Raw genomic sequence first — 13,741 nt, 5'->3', positions numbered from 1 at the left:
ACGTGGCTATAATTCACCGGACTGTTCGGTGAGCCAATGGTCTCCTGCGCTAACGGTCGACCGCACAATCTTTGCGCGATACGTGGACTGCTCCAACGGTCAGCTGGTGCACCGGACTGTCCGGGGGGCACCGGACAGTGTCCGGTGCGCCAATCAGCCCAGAGGAGCAACGGTCGGATATGCCATTTTTGGAAGGAGATCGCGCACCGGACCGTCTACAGGACCTGTCCGGTGGCGCACCGGACTATCCGGTGTGCCACTCGACAGAAGGCAAGGATGGCCTTCCAAGTTTGTATTCAACGGCTCCTAGCTGTCTTGGGGCTATAAAAGGGACCCCTAGGCGCATGGAGGAGACACACAAGCTTACAAGAAACATTCTAATACTCCTAGACTCCGACTCCACGCATTCGATTCTTTGTGTTAGCGATTTGAGCTCCAATTGAGTTGCGAACTCCGTGTGTTGTACTTCGAGCTCAATTTGTGACTTGTGTGCGTGGTTGTGCTGTAGATTTGAGCCTTGTGTGTGTTGCTCTCCCCTCCCTTACTTCTGTGCTTCTTTTGTGATCATCATTATAAGGGCGAGAGGCTCCAAGTTGTGGAGATTCCTCGCAAACGGGAGAAAGACTATAAGGAAGAAAGTCGTGGTATTCAAGTTGATCATTGGATCACTTGAAAGGGGTTGAGTGCAACCCTCGTCCATTGGGACGCCACAACGTGGAAGTAGGCAAGTATTACTTGGTCGAACCATGGGATAAAAATCGCGTGTCTCTTGTGTGCTTTCTCTTTGATTGTCTGTGTTCGCAAGAGCTTGCTTCATAGACTTGATTAACTCGCACTAATATCTTTATAATCAAGTTTGTGGGAATTTAGTGTTTGATTTTACAGGATCACCTATTCACCCCCCTCTAGGTGCTCTCAATATTCCTTTAACAAAATGTAGGATGAAGACCTAGATGATGATCATGATGAGGGACCCAAGGCATCATTGTAAGCTTGTTGATGAAGACCTAAATGATGATAATGCGACATGAATGCTATGAATGTTTCTTATTGTACTTGTTGCGTAATGTTTAGTGACCTTGCGAACTTCTCACATGTGGACTTGTGGCATTGTGAACTTTGTGATCAACTTGTTATATTGTGAACTTTGTGATCAACTTGGTGGACTTGTGATCTTTGTGATCAACTTGTTATATTGTGAACTTATGATCTTTGTTATATTGTGAACTTGTGATCTTTGTGATCAACTTGTTATAATGTGAACTTGCGATATTGTGAATTTGTGGTCTTTGAGATATTTGTAAACTTTGTTTTATTGTGAAATTATTATATTGAGATATTTTTATTTTTATATGATTGCCGATAGTATTTTTGATTCCGACCGATACCAATGTATTTTTTGCACCGAACTTTTGTTTCCAATGTTTCCGAAATACCAATATCATTTTCGTTTCTAGAGTTACCGATTCCGATTTCGTTTTTGACAAAAATATGGAAACATTAACGGTTTTAGTGTTTTCCGATCGTTTTGACACCTAACCACGGGTGGCACAGTGCCGACTTCCCGTGTGCGCTCCAGACTAGTGAAAGTGCATTCATCCCTTTTGAGAGTTTTGGTGATTTGGATAACAACACATTTAAAGGTCTAACGAGTTTGCTACGTGCTGAATAGGAAATTTAGTATGATGAGCATACTTAAATAGTGTATAATGATCAGTGAACAAAGGTTCAACACAAGGTTAAATAACCAATGAGACAATGCAAATGGATATAATATGGTCTCTGTATTGATTTGAATATATATGGACAAGACCTGAGAAATCACTGCATAGATATGATCAGAATAGAGGTTGAAGTGATTAAGAGGATTGGTCAAGCCAAAGTGAATAAGATATGAGGAATCATGAATTGGCTTGACCATATTACTATTAGTCCATATATGCTTCTATGAGAATCATACTAGAGCTTGATTGATCTTAGCATTTACATCTAGAAGACACTCAAGCAAGGTTCCGAATATTGAAGAAATGGTTCTCTCAATGGATGCTCAATATGATTGTAACACCCCGAAATGCTACTAAACTACACAACTAACATTCATATATAAAATTTCGATAGCATCTCCTTTGAAAATTTGCATAAACGTGGAAGCAACAGAGTATAAACAAATATCATGATAAGAAAACATACTAGACATTAATAATCTGCTAGCAATGGGAAAATAACCATAACGACATAAACTGAGTTAACTAGTGTGCATGACTAGTTAAAAAACAAACATCTTTGACAAGAAGTTTCTAATTAAATCATGGCTGTGCCTGGGCAGTGTTATTATGAGAGTGAAGGTGGACGTGCTGCTACTTCCCTAATTCCCAACATGAATCAAGTACCTACATTGAGTAATGCAAGAGTGAGATGAAAATATCTCAGCAAGTAAATTGTTTTGACGAGATATTTAAACCAAAAAATTGAATTAATCAACATTTTAAAGGGATTGTCGGCGTTTCGAACCCGGGGGGTCCCTGGACCGACGAGTAAATTGTCGCCGCGTGCCCCAGCCCAGATGGGTCGGCGCGAGACGGAGCACGAAGGGGGGAAGAAGCCGGAGGGAGACAGACGTAAAAGGGGAAACCCGCGGCCTTCGTGTTTGTCCCGCGCCCAGGTCGGGTGCGCTTGCAGTAGGGGGTTACAAGCGTCCACGCGGGAGGGAGCGAGCGGCTTACGCGAGCGCCGTCCCGTCCTTCCCCGCGCGGCCAACCCTCTGTAAGAGGGCCCTGGACCTTCCTTTTATAGGCGTTAGGAAAGGATCCAGGTGTACAATGGGGGGGTGTAGCAGTGTGCTAACGTGTCTAGCGGAGGAGAGCTAGTGCCCTAAGTACATGCCATCGTGGCAGCCGGAGAGGTTTTGGCACCCGGTTCGTGTGGTGTCGTGGCCGTCGGAGGAGCACTGGAGCCTGGCGGAAGGACAGCTGTCGGGGCTGTCGAGTCCTTGCTGACGTCCCCTTGCTTCCGTAAGGGGGCTAAGAGCCGTCGTCGTCATAGAGCATGCGGGGCGCCATCATTACTTGTTTACCGGGGCGAGCTAGATGGGACGCCGGTCTTGTTCCCCGTAGCCTGAGTTAGCTTGGGGTAGGGTAATGATGGCGCCTCCTGTGACGTGGTCGGTCCGAGCCCTGGGTTGGGCAAGGTGGAGGCTCCTCCGAGGTCGAGGTCGAATCTATCTTCCAAGGCCGAGGTCGAGTCCGAGCCCTTGGGTCGGGCGAGGCGGAGGCCGTCGGCTGAGGCCAGGGCTGAGTCCGAGCCCTGGGGTCGGGCGAAGCGGAGTTCGTCGTCTTCCGGGGCTGAGCCCGAGTCCAAGCCCTGGGGTCGGGCGATGCGGAGTTCGTCGTCTTCCGGGGCTGAGCCCGAGTCCGAGCCCTGGGGTCGGGCGAAGCGGAGTTCGTCGTCTTCCGGGGCTGAGCCCGAGTCTGAGCCCTGGGGTCGGGCGATGCGGAGTTCGTCGTCTTCCGGGGCTGAGCCCGAGTCTGAGCCCTGGGGTCGGGCGAAGCGGAGTTCGTCGTCTTCCGGGGCTGAGCCCGAGTCCAAGCCCTAGGGTCGGGCGATGCGGAGTTTCCTATGGCGCCTGAGGCCGGACTTGGGTGCTGTCAGCCTCACTCTGTCGAGTGGCACAGCAGTCGGAGCAGCGCAGGCGACGCTGTCCTCTTGTCAGGCTGGTCAGTGGAGCGGTGAAGTGACTACGGTCACTTCGGCTCTGTCGACTGAAGGGCGCGCGTCAGGATAAGGTGTCAGGCCACCTTTGCATTAAATGCTCCTGCGATACGGTCGGTCGGCGTGGCGACTTGGCCAAGGTTGCTTCTCGGTGAAGACTGGGCCTCGGGCGAGCCGAAGGTGTGCCGTTGCTGGAGGGGGTCCTCGGGCGAGACGTAAATCCTCCAAAGGTTTGACTCCTTCGAGGTCTTAATGCGTTTCGCAATGCTTCGGCCGGTCTGGTTGTTCCCTCATGCGAGCTGGCCGTAGCCCGGGTGCACGGTCGGGTCCCAAGTTCTCGGGCTGGTATGTTGACGCTGTCAACGGTTTGGCCGGAGCCGGGTTTGCGAGAGCAGCCCCCGAGCCTTCGCACAGGGCGAGAGGACGGTCAAGGACAGACTCGACTTTTTTACATACGCCCCTGCGTCGCCTTTCCGCAAGGAGGAGGGGGGGGGGAAAGCGCCATGTTGTCCTTGGAGGGCGCCGAACATGGTGTCTCCAGTGAGCTGCTAATGGGTAATCCGAGTGGACGCCCGTGCCCCATTTGTTAGGGGTCGGCTAGAGGCCCGGAGGCGCGCTCCAAAAGTACCTGCGGGTGATCTGCCGGACCCGGTCCCCTTTTGACGGGGTCCGAGGGCTCGATGCCTTCCGCTGATGGGATTCCGTTACAAGATCGTTCCCACTGGTCTCGGAAATGTCCTAGGGTACCTCGGGAGCGTAGCCCGAGCCTTGGTTATGTATGAACGTACCCAGGGTCATCCCTCGCTCTGTGTCTGAGGCGGCTATGAACCCTTCGAGGGCCAGCTTACGAACCCCTGATCAGTAGTGGGCGCGGAGCCCGAGTGGCCTGAGGCGGCCGTTGAACCCTTCCGGGGGGGCCGGCCTTCGAACCTCTGACCAGTTGTGGGCGCGGAGCCCGAGCGCTCTGAGGCGGCTGTTGAACCCCTCCGAGGGGCCGGCCTTCGAACCTCTGATCAGTAGGGGGGCTCGGGGCCCGTTTCCTTCACGGAGAAGGATCCCTTTCGGGGTATCCCCTTTCCTGGTCCCTGTTGTAAGAGAGAGAAAGAGGAAAAGGATATGAAATCGAAACGACGTGGCACACCTTTTTTGACGCGGTCGTTATGGCAAAGGCGAAGCGTCGCCCGCTTCTCCTGCCAAAGGTGCCGCCTGTCCCGTCGCGGAGTTAATGCGACGGGGCGAGTGGTTCGCGGGGCAGCCGTTGCGCGTGCGCGAGCCGTTCGAGGAACGGAACACGGGCGCGCCGTCTTCACGCCGTGGGAGAGGGTTCTCTCGCTGTCCCATGAGGGGACGTGAGCTTGGCTGACGACGTGACCGCTGCTTCCGCCCGCCTGCCACCGCCATTACTGCCGGCCCATTTTTGGTCGCATCGACCGTCGCGCCTTCTCCCGCGGCTGACTGGCCTGTGACCGATGCGCCTGGCTAGCACTGTTGGGTCATACGCAGGGTTGCCTCGAGTCGCGGTACTGGTTCCGCAGTCGAGGAGGTGCGGTAGTGGCGCGAGGGGCGGTGCAGTTGCTCGCACGTAGCAACCGGCGCGCCGGTTGCATGACGTGTGGGCCTGGGCCTCCATGCTGGGCGCGTTGGAGTCGAAAGGGTGCGCCCACTTGGCGCGGTTGCATGCCGACTGCATGGTTGTCCGCCCTTTCACCCGCTGGTCTGGGCGAAAGTGGAGGAATGCTTGTAACCGCTGGGCAGTTGCATGCACCGCGCGCGGCGGTTTGGCTTCTTCTGCCTTGGGCCAGCTTGCATGACGCGTGGGACGCAGCCCCTATGTCGTAGGGGGAGGACCTTGGAGCGTGTTGGAGAAGACTCAGCCCGCGATGGCTGAGGACGCAAGTGGGGAGAGTTGCCTTTAAAAGGAGGGTGACCCCCTTGAAAGGCGACCATGTCTTCGCGCTCCCTTATGCATCGCGTCTTTCCACCTTCCGAGCCCCCGGATGGGGAACACCCGCAATCCTTCCGCCTTGTCGTTGGAGGAACGCAACTTCGTGGAAGTTGGTACCTTTCGGCCATCGTTCGGCTTCAAGGATTTTCATCAGGCAGCCCGGCCGCATCCCCTCGCCGGTGGAGGAATGCTTGTAACCGCTGGGCAGTTGCATGCACCGCGCGCGGTGGTTTGGCTTATTCTGCCTTGGGCCAGCTTGCGTGACGCCTTGGGCCAGCTTGGGTGACCACCAGCTCCTGGGTGGGGAGAAGCAAGCCGGGCTGCGGTCTCTGCCCCTCCCTCAGCTTCAAGGATGTTCATCATCAGTGCTGGGGAGGGGAGTGCGCCAAGTTGGGGTCGGTCTCCGCGCGGGCAGCGGCCCGCTCCTTCCCTCAGCGATCGGGGGGAAGGGCGTTCGCCGTTCGTGGCGCTGGCAGCTGCCGCGTGTCCGGCTCTCCGGTCCGGTGGCTTCGGCGCCGCTTCCGGTGCCACCTTCCGCCGCGGCAGCCGGAAGAGGTTTCTCCGCCGACGAGATAGTCGGTGCCGCCCGCGGACTGACCTCCAACTCTACGGCCTTCTGCTCGTCCTTGCCTCTCGAGTGAGGGCGTGGGCGAGGGCCTTATGGCAGCAGCATCTGCCTTGAGGTCATCGCTGCTGCTCTTCGGCCCCTCGGAGCAGAAGTCGTCGTCGTCGCTGTTGGAGCGGGCGGCGGCGAGCCACCCGTCGGCCTTCTGTTGCTCCGCAGGCCCTCCAATCGTGTGGGGTTGTTCGTACCTGTGGAGGTGGAACCGGAGTTCCATTTGTAATGGCACCTTGAGTGCCGGTGTCTTGTTCATTGTGGCTGTCGGGGCCTGAACATGTATGTATTTTCGGCACGGAGCCGTGTTTTTTCCTCATTTCGAGCACTAAGACTCGCCTGTCGGCTATCTAAACCGCTTCACCAAGCGTGAGTCGCCTCGTGCGAAGGTGACGAGTGAGGTATCCGTATCCTGGAGGCGTAGGAGTCCCTCGGCTCGGTCGGCCTTGCTGTCCGAGGATTCTCTTGCTTAGTTAAAGGAACCCTCAGCCGCTCTTCGATGAGCCGAAGCCGGAGGTAGCGGTGTCAGCACGGACAGAGGCAGAGTTGGCTCGAAAAGAAGATTTGGTCGGCCGGAGCCTGGCCGGGTCGTCCACTGGCAGGACCGACACCGGAGTTGAGTTGCCGAGGCCACGAGCCTGGCTGATGACCTCGGGGGACTGCCGGCTGAGGCTTCAGGGTGGCCGGCCGAGCCGTCTGCTCGAGCCGGATTCCTGGAGAAGACCCTGGCGGCGATGGCCCGGGCGTGGTGCTGATGTCGTCCTTCGGAGTGGAGACCCTCCGACCGCGTCGCCGTCCGAGGCTAGGCCGGGCCTCGCCGAAGGTGTAGTTGACGTCGAGGGTGCTGCTGCTCCCTTCAACTGTCAAGATCCGAGCCTGCAGGATCGGGTTATCTTGTAGCGTGCGTATGTTTTCTGCGGCCGCCGAGGCCCAAACATACTGTCGTCGTGTTGTAAAGCTGCGTTCCTTTTCCTGTTGTTTCGAGTATCTGGACTTATTTGTCGGTAACAGAATTGCTTGTCCGAGCGAGAGTTACTTTTCACGGAAGGTGATGAGTGAGGTATCCGTATCCCGGAGGCGTAGGAATCCCTCGGCTCGGTCGGCCTTGCCGCTTACGTGCACTCTTACTCGTCCATAGGGTTCTGTCACCGACGTAGTCGAGAAGGCCCGAAAAATCGTTTCGGCAGAGGAGTTTTCGAGCGTGAAGACTTGTTCGGTCCGCGGAATCACTTATCCGAGCGTGAGTTACTTATCGCAGAAGGTGATGAGTGAGGTATCCGTATCCCGGAGGCGTAGGAGTCCCTCGGCTCGGTCAGCCTTGGCTGCTTACGTGTACTCCGTCATTTTCAGGATCCACTTTCGAAGTAGTCGAAAAGCACGAAAGACATTCTGGCAGAAAAGATCTTTTTCCGAGAAAAATTTTGACGCAGAGGGGGTTCCCCCCTTTTAGCCCCCGAGGGAGGGTCGAGCTTTGCCGAGGCAAGGCTGACCCTTCCTTGATGACTAGACTTTGTATGTGACCGAGGTGTATGAACGACTTGAAAGCATCTTAAGGGTAGAAGCAACGTAGCTGTCGGATGTTCCAAGCATTGCTGTAGACCTCGCCTTGACTGTTGGCCAGCTTGTACGTTCCGGGCTTCAGAACCTTGGCGACGACGAACGGCCCTTCCCAGGGAGGCGTGAGCTTGTGCCGCCCTCGGGCGTCTTGTCACAGCCGAAGCACCAGGTCGCCCACCTGGAGGTCTCGGGACCGAACCCCTCAGGCGTGGTAGCATTGCAGGGACTGCTGGTACCGCGCCGAGTGTAGTAAGGCCATGTCCCGAGCCTCTTCCAGCTGGTCCAGTGAGTCTTCTCGATTAGATCGATTGCTTTGGTCGGCGTAGGCCCTCATCCTCGGGGAACCGTATTCTAAGTCTGTGGGCAAGATGGCCTCGGCCCCATAGACTAGAAAGAACGGTGTGAAGCCCGTGGCTCGGCTCGGCGTTGTCCTCAGACTCCAGACCACCGAGGGGAGCTCCTTCATCCATCGCTTGCCGAACTTGTTGAGGTCGTCGTAGATCCACGGCTTGAGCCCTTGCAGGATCATGTCGTTGGCACGCTCTACTTGCCCATTCGTCATGGGGTGAGCCACGGCGGCCCAGTCCACCCGGATGTGGTGATCCTCGCAGAAGTCCAGGAACTTTCTGCCGGTGAACTGGGTGCCGTTGTCGGTGATGATGGAGTTCGGGACCCCAAAGCGATGGATGATGTTGGTGAAGAACGCCACCGCCTTCGAACGTGAGGGTCTCCTTTCGGAAGTTGGAGGGTGTCCCAAAGCAGACGGGTAGATCGAGTTGTCCGAGGGGTTGGACGCGCTTCCCGGGAATGATCCCGTGAAAAGGCGCAGCGCCTGCCCGGACCGAGGACAGATCGATCCGCAGGAGCCCGAGGGTCTCGACGTAGATGATGTTGAGGCTGCTGCCTCCGTCCATGAGGACCTTGGTGAGCCTGACGTTGCCGATGACGGGGTCGACAACGAGCGGGTATTTCCCCGGGCTCGGCACGCGGTCGGGGTGGTCGTCTTGGTCGAAGGTGATGGGCTTGTCGGACCAGTCTAGGTAGACTGGCGCCGCCACCTTTACCGAGCAGACCTCCCGACGCTCTTGCTTGCGGTGCCGAGCCGAGGCGTTCGCCACTCGCCCACCGTAGATCATGTAGCAGTCGTGGACCTCGAGGAACTCTCCTGCCTTGTGATCTTCCTTCTTATCGTCGTCGCGAGCCCTGCCACCCTCCGCGGGTGGCCCGGCCTTGTGAAAGTGGCGCCGAAGCATGGCGCACTCCTCAAGGGTGTGCTTGACGGGCCCCTGATGATAGGGGCACGACTCCTTGAGCATCTTGTCGAAGAGATTGGCACCTCTGGGAGGTTTCCGAGGGTTCTTGTACTCGGCGGCAGCGACAAGGTCCGCGTCGGCGGCGTCGCGTTTCGCTTGCGACTTCTTCTTGCCTTTCTTCTAGGTGCCGCGCTGAGTTGACGCCTCGGGGACATCTTCCGGTAGGCGGCCCTGGGGCTGCTTGTCCTTCCGGAAGATGGCCTCAACTGCCTCCTGGCCAGAGGCGAACTTGGTGGTGATGTCCATCAGCTCGCTCGCCCTGGTGGGGGTCTTGCGACCCAGCTTGCTCACCAGGTCGCGGCAGGTGGTGCCGACGAGGAACGCGCCGATGACATCCGAAATGGTGACGTTGGGCAGCTCGGTGCGCTGCTTCGAGAATCGCCGGATGTAGTCCCGGAGAGACTCCCCTGGCTGCTGGCGGCAGCTTCGGAGATCCCAGGAGTTCTCTGGGCGCACGTACGTGCCCTGGAAATTGCCGGCGAAGGCTTGGACCAGGTCGTCCCAGTTGGAGATCTGCCCCGGAGGCAGGTGCTCCAGCCAGGCTCGAGCGGTGTCGGAGAGGAACAGGGGGAGGTTGCAGATGATGAGGTTGTCATCGTCCGTTCCACCCAGGTGGCAGGCCAGCCGGTAGACCGCGAGCCACAGTTCCGGTCTCGTCTCCCCCTAGTACTTTGTGATAGTAGTCGGGGTTCGGAACCGGGTCGGGAACGGCGCCCGTCGTATGGCGCGGCTGAAAGCCTGCGGACCGGGTGGTTCGGGCGAGGGACTCCGATCCTCCCCGCTGTCGTAGCGTCCCCCACGCCTAGGGTGGTAGCCTCGGTGCACCCTCTCGTCAAGGTGGGTTCGACGGTTGCGGTGAGGGTGTTTGTTGCCGAGGCGACCTGGGGCCGCAGGCGCTGTGTTGCGCGTGCGCCCGGTGTGGACCGAGGCTTCCCGCATGAATCGGGAAGTCGCGGCGCGATGTTCCGAGGGGTACCCCTGCCTTCGGGAGGCAGAGCTTTTGGTCCGTCGGACCGCGGCATCCTCCAGGAGATTCTTGAGCTCTCCCTGGATACGCCGCCCCTCGGTGGTTGATGGCTCCGGCATCGCGCAGAGAAGTATTGCCGCTGCAGCCAGGTTCTGGCCGACCCCACTGGAAACCGGTGGCGGCCTTACCCTGACATCGTCGGCGATGCGGTGCTGGATGCCCTGGGGTAGATGACACACTTCTCCGGCCGGAGGTTGGCCCGCCCATTCCTGCCCAATGTCCCGGCGGAACGGCTCAAGTGTTCCTGCTCCCTCGTCGAGCCTGGCCTGCATCTCGCGGATTTGCTCGAGCTGTGGGTCATGACCCCCCGCCGGGACGGGGACCACAGCTAGCTCCCGAAGGATGTCAGCGCGAGGCACAGGCCTAGGGGGATCACCGTTCTCCGGCATACCAAGATGGTTGCCTTCGTCGGGACCCCCTAGATCGACGTGGAAACATTCACGACTTGGGCCGCAGTCCTCGTCGCCGAGGCTGCGGCTACCGTCGGAACAGTTGGAAAGGCAGTAGTCGCATGCAGTCATAAAGTCCCGCATGGCACTGGGGTTACCAAGTCCGGAGAAATCCCGACTAAAGTCGGGCTCGTCATCTTCCTCGGAACCCGAGGGCCCGTAGGTCGAGACGGCCATCAGCCGGTCCCAGGGTGACCGCATGCGATACCCCAGAGGGTTTGGACTCGCCTCTATGAGAGCGTCCACCAAAGCGAAGTCGCTTGGTGGGTCGAGGCTGAATCCAAAAGGCACAAGATGGGAATCGGTCGGTACCTCTTGGTCGACGGGCGGTGACGAAGTCTCGTCATGGGCAGACTGCACCGTCGTCTCAGGTACGAGGGTGATGCCCAGCAAGTCCTTTGTGAGCGTGCTGGCGTCGTCCGTTTGCTTGGGGTTGGCGTGTTGCGGGGAGACGACGCTCGTCTTCGTCTCAGACGCGAGGTCGATGCCCGACGTGCCCCACGTTGGGGCGCCGGCGCCGTCGACTCGCTCGACAGCCGACGAGGTACCGCCTCCTGCTTGGCCTTGGTTGCCCCGCCTCCTCCTCCGTCGGCGGGGGAGGGGACGGGACAAGCCCGAATATTGTTCTTCCACCACGTGGGGAAGACGTCGTCGATTCCGCCGCCGGCGGGCAGGTTGTCGGCCGCCATTGTCGCTGTCGTGCGGCGGGGGAAGAAGTATCATGTCGTAGCTGCCGTCGAGGGACATGAACTCAAGACTCCCGAAACGGAGCACCGTCCCGGGCTGGAAACGTTGCTGGAGACTGCCCATCTAGAGCTTGACGGGAAGCTGTTCGTCAACACGCAGCAGGCCCCTACCTGGCGCGCCAACTGTCGGCGTTTCGAACCCGGGGGTCCCTGGACCGACGAGTAAATTGTCGCCGCGTGCCCCAGCCCAGATGGGTCGGCGCGAGACGGAGCGTGAAGGGGGGAAGAAGCCGGAGGGAGACAGGCGTAAAAGGGGAAATGTAACACCCACTTTGTATGAAAGGCTAAAAAGAGAAAGTATATTACTCTATATCTATATGTGTTACCCATGTTTATCATTTCATGTGAACACATTACTTACACAAATACATAATTAACAAGAAATACCCAAAGATAATACATGCATCATGCTGGGATTTTATTTTTGTGTGCATTTTTGTGACAGTATTACAATAATGTAAAAAGAAATATGTTAAATATCCAAATGGGGATTTAAATCCTAAAATAAATCCCGGAATTGGGGAAAAAGAGAAGGAGAGAAATTAATAGGTGAATAAAAATAAGTATAAAAACATATATATTATTCTTATACATATTGGATTTTGAATATTTGACTCAAAGGTTAAGTCCACAAAAAGATTCAAATTCAATTCAGAGATTCAAATGAGATAAAAATAAATATATGAATATGAATATAATTGCCTTCTACTAATGTATGAATAAATACGTTTTTAATCAAGGGTGAACTTCATAACCAAATTCAAATTTGAATTGTGAATAAGGAGAGAAGGAAAATAAAAGGAAATAAAAAGAAGAACAGAATTGGTCTCGTGGGCCAACTAACCCCGCTTCTAGCCCATGAGACAATTGCCTGCGCGCGGCCCAGCTCGGGAGCACGGCGCCGACGTGTGGGACCCGCCTGTCAGCTGCGTAAGTCTGCTGCTCGGGCCGCTCCGGGGCATTTCTCTGCGTGGTTACCGTCCCACTGGCTGGTGGGCCATCCCAGTCGGCGTGCGCGAATTCCACCTGCCACTGCTGCGCGGGCCCGATCCACTAGAACCTTCCTCTTTCTTCTCTCGCTGGCACGCAACGGCCGCCGCGAGAACGCCGGAGCTGGCTGTTGGGCAGGCCGTCCTCGGACTTCACCCGCGCCGTATATTAGCACACCCGTGACCCGTTCCTCTCCCAGGCTACCTCCTAGCGCGAGTCTAATTCCCCAGCGCCAATCGATGCCGCCATCGCTGCGCCCGTGGGGGAAGAAGGTTCCGCCGCTGTCAAACCACACCATCAGCACGACCCTGCTCCAGTAATCGGGATCCGGACGTTCGGGCGTGCGTGTGGGTCGCGCTCGGGGAAGAAACCGAGTGCGGGAGGTCTTGGGCAGCCGGGAATTTCTCGCCGTGATTGAACTTCGCCGCGGATCCGCAGCTCGTCGTCGACTGGCCGCGTCGCGCCCAATTCCTAGTGAGTATACTTTGCGCCTTGATCACTAGCTCCCTGTGATTGCGTATCACCCCGTAGGGTTGAGAGTAGTGCGCTAGAACCGAGGAATCCGGATGGCCGGCGATGGCGCCGCCGCGCCCCTGTGTAACGCCGCCGCGTTGGGATTAGCTGGGGAAGGGGATCTTCGGACCGTCGGATCAAAGATGGGCGATGTAGATTAGATCACCAATACCCCTTCGTCCAATCGATCTGCGACCGTAGATCTGTGATCCAATGGTTGCGACCGTGTCTGGTTATTTTAAATCCGGGCCGCATCTGGCGGATCCAACGGATACGATTCCTTACCGGCTCGCGTATACAGCAGTCTAATCTAGCGCGCCCAAGTCTGATCCAACGGCCGAAGTCTTTTCATACCCCTTCGCGCTGGCACTTTTGTTAAAGAGCCCCTCTGGATGTAGGAAATGAACCCGCAGTCCTGCGCTGTGGCGCTCTGAGTCATTGTATATTTCGCGTTTAAGCCCCTGCCTTTCTCAGATTTAGTGTGCCCAGACCAGAGTTCATAATAAATGGATAAATAAAATCTGAAAATGATTTTAATGAGAAAAAGAATTACTAGAACTTATAAAATTCATAGAAAATTCATATGACCTCCAAATCACCCCATTCCAGTTTCTAAAATTTTGTAATTTTATTCTATATCACTTAGAGTCTCTGTTTTGTCATGAAAACAGTAAGAAAAATTTAATTCTCATTTAATCCTATTCCAAGCATATAAAACCTTTGAAAATTCATAACTTAAAATCTATAACACTAAAAATTATGATTCTTGTTCCTAGGTTTTTATTTTAATGTGTAGATTATTATTGTGTATTTCTTTTACATGTTTGGTGTGATGTTAATTTCCTCTATATACTGTGCTTGTTTGTATTGTGGCGAG

This window comes from Zea mays, chromosome 8 (genome assembly GCF_902167145.1).
Source record: "Zea mays cultivar B73 chromosome 8, Zm-B73-REFERENCE-NAM-5.0, whole genome shotgun sequence".
NCBI lineage: Eukaryota > Viridiplantae > Streptophyta > Magnoliopsida > Poales > Poaceae > Zea > Zea mays.
Note: the sequence above shows the minus strand (reverse complement) of the source record.